Raw genomic sequence first — 6,028 nt, 5'->3', positions numbered from 1 at the left:
CAATAACCCCGAGTCTGCAATAACCCCGAGTCTGCAATAACCCGAGTCGGTAATAACCTGAGTCTGCAATATCCCGAGTCGGCAATAACCCGAGTCGGCAATAACCTGAGTCGGCAATAACCCGAGTCTGCAATAACCCCGAGTCTGCAATAACCCGAGTCTGCAATAACCCGAGTCTGCAATAACCCCGAGTCTGCAATAACCCGAGTCGGCAATAACCCCGAGTCTGCAATAACCCGAGTCTGCAATAACCCGAGTCGGCAATAACCCGAGTCTGCAATAACCCGAGTCTGCAATAACCCCGAGTCTGCAATAACCCGAGTCGGCAATAACCCCGAGTCTGCAATAACCCGAGTCTGCAATAACCCCGAGTCTGCAATAACCCGAGTCGGCAATAACCTGAGTCTGCAAAAAATCGACCTGCAATAACCCCGAGTCTGCAAATCCAACCGAGTCAACAAATAACCGCGAGTCTGTACTAACCCCAAGTCTGCAATAACCCCGAGCCTGCAAATAACCTCGAGTCAGCGATAACCCGAGTCTGCAAATAACCTGAGTCTGCAATAACCCGAGTCTGCAATAACCCAAAGTCATGAATAACCTGAGTCTGCAATAACCCCGAGTCTGAAATAACCCCGAGTCTGCAATAACCCCGAGTCTGCAATAACCCCGAGTCTACAAGTAACCCGAGTCTGCAATAACCTGAGTCTGAAATAACCCCGAGTCTGCAATAACCCCAGTCTGAAATAACCCGAGTCTGCAATAACCCCGAGTCTGCAATAACCCGAGTCTGCAATAACCCCGAGTCTGCAATAACACCGAGTCTGCAATAACCCCGAGTCTGCAAATCCCACCAAGTCTGCAATAACCCCGAGTCTGCAAATAACGGCAAGTCTGCAAATCCCACCGAGTCTGCAATAACCCGAGACTGCAATAACCACGAGTCTGCAACAACCTGAATCTGCAATAACCCGAGTCTGCAATAACTCCGAGTCTGCAATAAGCCGAGTCTGCAATAACTCCGAGTCAGCAAATTCCACCGTATCTACAAATAATCCAAGGCTGCAATAACCCAAGTCTGCATTAACCTCGAGTCTGCAATAACACGAGTCTGCAACAACACGAGTCTGCAATAACTGCGAGTCTGCAAATAACCCGAGTCTGCAATAAACTGAGTCTGCATTAACCCCGAGTCTGCAATAACCCGAGTCTGCAATAACCTCGAGTCTGCAATAACCCGAGTCTGCAATAACCTGAGACTGCAATAACCTGTGTCTGCAAATAACCATAGTCTGCAATAACCCGAGGCTGCAATAATCCCAGTCTGCAATAACCCCAGTCTGCCGTAATCCCAACCTGCTGTAATCCGAATCTGCAATAAGCCGAGTCTGCAATAACTTGTGTCGGTATATAACCGGAGTGTGTAAATAGTCCGAGTCTGCAATTAACCCGAGTCTGCAATAACCTCGAGTCTGCAATAACCTGAGTCTGCAAATAACCCGAGACGGCAATAACCTGAGTCTGCAAATAACCCGAGTCTGCAATAACCCGAGTCTGCAATAACCCGAGTCTGCAATAACCTGAGTCTGCAAATAACCCGAGTCGGCAATAACCTGAGTCTGCAAAAAATCGACCTGCAATAACCCCGAGTCTGCAAATCCAACCGAGTCAACAAATAACCGCGAGTCTGTACTAACCCCAAGTCTGCAATAACCCCGAGCCTGCAAATAACCTCGAGTCAGCGATAACCCGAGTCTGCAAATAACCTGAGTCTGCAATAACCCGAGTCTGCAATAACCCAAAGTCATGAATAACCTGAGTCTGCAATAACCCCGAGTCTGAAATAACCCCGAGTCTGCAATAACCCCGAGTCTGCAATAACCCCGAGTCTGAAATAACCCCGAGTCTGCAATAACCCCGAGTCTACAAGTAACCCGAGTCTGCAATAACCTGAGTCTGAAATAACCCCGAGTCTGCAATAACCCCAGTCTGAAATAACCCGAGTCTGCAATAACCCCGAGTCTGCAATAACACCGAGTCTGCAATAACCCCGAGTCTGCAAATCCCACCAAGTCTGCAATAACCCCGAGTCTGCAAATAACGGCAAGTCTGCAAATCCCACCAAGTCTGCAATAACCCGAGACTGCAATAACCATGAGTCTGCAACAACCTGAATCTGCAATAACCCGAGTCTGCAATAACTCCGAGTCTGCAATAAGCCGAGTCTGCAATAACTCCGAGTCAGCAAATTCCACCGTATCTACAAATAATCCAAGGCTGCAATAACCCAAGTCTGCATTAACCTCGAGTCTGCAATAACACGAGTCTGCAACAACACGAGTCTGCAATAACTGCGAGTCTGCAAATAACCCGAGTCTGCAATAAACTGAGTCTGCATTAACCCCGAGTCTGCAATAACCCGAGTCTGCAATAACCCCGACTCTGCAATAACCCGAGTCTGCAATAACCTCGAGTCTGCAATAACCCGAGTCTGCAATAACCCATGTCTGCAATAACCTGAGACTGCAATAACCTGTGTCTGCAAATAACCATAGTCTGCAATAACCCGAGGCTGCAATAATCCCAGTCTGCAATAACCCCAGTCTGCCGTAATCCCAACCTGCTGTAATCCGAATCTGCAATAAGCCGAGTCTGCAATAACTTGTGTCGGTATATAACCGGAGTGTGTAAATAGTCCGAGTCTGCAATTAACCCGAGTCTGCAATAACCTCGAGTCTGCAATAACCTGAGTCTGCAAATAACCCGAGACGGCAATAACCTGAGTCTGCAAATAACCCGAGTCTGCAATAACCCGAGTCTGAAATAACACGAGTCTGCAATAACCTGAGTCTGCAAATAACCCGAGTCTGCAATAACCCGAGTCTGCAATAACCCGAGTCTGTAATAACACGAGTCTGCAATAACCCGAGTCTGCAATAACACGAGTCTACAATAACACGATTCTGCAATAACCGCGAGTCTGCAAATAACCCGAGTCTGGAACAAACTGAGACTGCAATAACCCCGAGTTTACATTAACCCCGAGTCTGCAATAACCTGAGTATGCAAATCCCACCGAGGCTGCAATAACCCGAGTCCGCAATAACCCAAGTCTGCAATAACCCAAGTCTGCAAATAACCATAGTCTGCAATAATCCTGAGTCTGCATATCCCCGAGTCTGCAAATAACACGAGTCTTCGATAACCCGAGTCTGCAATAACTCCGAGTCTGCAATTACCCCAAGTCTGCAAATAACCCGAGTCTGCAATTACCCCAAGTCTGCAAATAACTCCGAGTCTGCAAATAACCCGAGTCTGCAATTACCCCAAGTCTGCAAATAACCCGAGTCTGCAATTACCCCAAGTCTGCAAATAACTCCGAGTCTGCAATAACCCGAGTCTGCAAATAACACGAGTCTGCAATAAACCGAGTCTGCAATAACCCCGAGTCTGCAAATAACCCGAGTCTGCAATTACCCCAAGTCTGCAATAAACCCGAGTCTGCAATTACCCCAAGTCTGCAATTACCCCAAGTCTGCAATAAACCCGAGTCTGCGAGAACCCGAGTCTGCAATAATCGCGAGTCTGCAAATAATCCGAGTCCACAATAAACTGAGTCTGCAATAACCCCGAGTCTGCAATTACTCCGAGTCTGCAATAAAGACGAGTCTGCAAATAACCCGCGTCTGCAAATCCCACCGAGTCTGCAATAATCCGAGTCCGCAGTAAGTCGAGTCTGCAATAACCCGAGTCTGCAATAACCCCGAGTCAGCAATAACTCCGAGTCTGCAAATCCCAACGAGTCTGCAATAATCCGAGTCCGCAGTAAGCCGAGACAGCAATAACACGAGCCTGCAATAAACCGAGTCTGCAATAAGCTGAGTCTGCAATAACCCGAGTCTGCAATAACCCCGAGTCAGCAATAACCCCGAGTCAGCAATAACTCCGAGTCTGCAAATCCCAACGAGTCTGCAATAATCCGAGTCCGCAGTAAGCCGAGACAGCAATAACACGAGTCTGCAATAACCCGAGTCTGCAATAACCCCGAGTCTGCAATAACTCCGAGTCTGCAATAACTCGAGTCTGCAATAACCCGAGTCTGCAATAACCCCGAGTCTGCAATTACCCGAATCTGCAATGAGCCGAGTCGGCAATAACCCGAATCTGCAATAACCCAAATCTGCAAATAACCCGAGTCTGCAATAACACGAGTCTGCAATAACCCGAGTCTGCAAATCCCACCGAGTCTGCAATAACCCGAGTCTGTAATAACCCCAAGTCTGCAATAACCCGATTATGCAACAACCCGATTTTGCAATAACCCGAGTCTGCAAATCCCACCGAGTCTGCAATAACCTGAGTCTGCAATAACCCGAGTCTGCAATAACCCAAGTCTGCATTAACCCGTCAGCAATAACCCGAGTCTGTAATAACCCCAAGTCTGCAATAACCCGAGTCAGCAATAACCCGAGTCAGCAATAACCCGAGTCTGCAAATAACCCGAGTCTGCAAATAACCCGAGTCTGCAATAACCTGAGACTGCAATAACCCGATTCTGCAATAACCCAAGTCTGCAAATAACCCGAGTCTGCATTAACCCGAGTTTGCAATAACCCATGTCTGCAAATAACCCGAGTCTGCAATAACCCGAGTCTGCAATACCCCAAGTCTGCAAGTAACCCGAGTCTGCAATAACCCGAGTCTGCAATACCCCAAGTCTGCAAATAACCCGAGTCTGCAATAACCCGAGACTGTAATAACCCGATTCTGCAATAACCCGAGTTTGCAAATCCCACCGAGTCTGCAATAACCTGAATCTGCAATAACCTGAGTCTGCAATAACCCGAGTCTGCAATAACCTGAGTCTGCAATAACCCAAGTCTACAAATAACCCGAGTCTGCAATAACCCGAGACTGCAATAACCCCGAGTCTGCTATAACCCCAGTCTGCAAATAAACCGAGTTTGCAATAACCCGAGTCTGCAAATAACCCGAGTCAGCAATAACCCGAGTCTGCAATACCCCAAGTCTGCAAATAACCCGAGTCTGCAATAAGCCAAGACTGTAATAACCCGATTCTGCAATAACCCGAGTTTGCAAATCCAACCGAGTCTGCAATAACCCGAGTCGGCAATAACCCGAGTCTGCAATAACCCGAGTCTGCAATAACCCGAGTCTGCAATAACCCGAGTGCGCAATAACCCGAGTCTGCAATAACCCGAGTCTGCAATAACCCCGAGTCTGCAATAACCCGAGTCTGCAGTAACCCGAGTCTGCAATAAGTTGAGTCTGCAATAACTCCAAGTCAGCAAATCCCACCGAATCTACAAATAACCCGAGTCTGCAATAACCCGAGTCTGCAATAACCCGAGGCTGCAATAATCTGAGTCTGCAATAACCCGAGTAAGCAATAACCCCGAGTCTGCAAATCCAACCGAGTCTGCAATAACCCCGAGTCTGCGAGAACCCGAGTCTGCAATAACCCGAGTCTGCAATAACCCGAGGCTGCAATAATCTGAGTCTGCAATAACCCGAGTAAGCAATAACCCCGAGTCTGCAAATCCAACCGAGTCTGCAATAACCCCGAGTCTGCAAATAACCCGAGTCAGCAATAACCCAAGACTGTAATAACCCGATTCTGCAATAACCCGAGTTTGCAAATCCCACCGAGTCTGCAATAATCTGAATCTGCAATAACCCGAGTCTGCAATAAACCCAGTCTGCAAATAACCCCAGTTTGCAATAACCCGAGTCTGCAAATAACCCGAGTCTGCAATAACCCGAGACTGCAATAACCCCGAGTCTGCTATAACCCCAGTCTGCAAATAACCCGAGTTTGCAATAACCCGAGTCTGCAAATAACCCGAGTTTGCAATAACCCGAGTCTGCAATAACCTCAGTTTGCAATAACCCGAGTCTGCAAATAACCCGAGTCTGCAATAACCCGAGACTGCAATAACCCCGAGTCTGCTATAACCCGAGTCTGCAATAACCCGAGACTGCAATAACTCCGAGTTTGCAACAACCC

This window comes from Pristiophorus japonicus, chromosome 2 (genome assembly GCF_044704955.1).
Source record: "Pristiophorus japonicus isolate sPriJap1 chromosome 2, sPriJap1.hap1, whole genome shotgun sequence".
NCBI classification, from domain to species: domain Eukaryota; kingdom Metazoa; phylum Chordata; class Chondrichthyes; family Pristiophoridae; genus Pristiophorus; species Pristiophorus japonicus.
Note: the sequence above shows the minus strand (reverse complement) of the source record.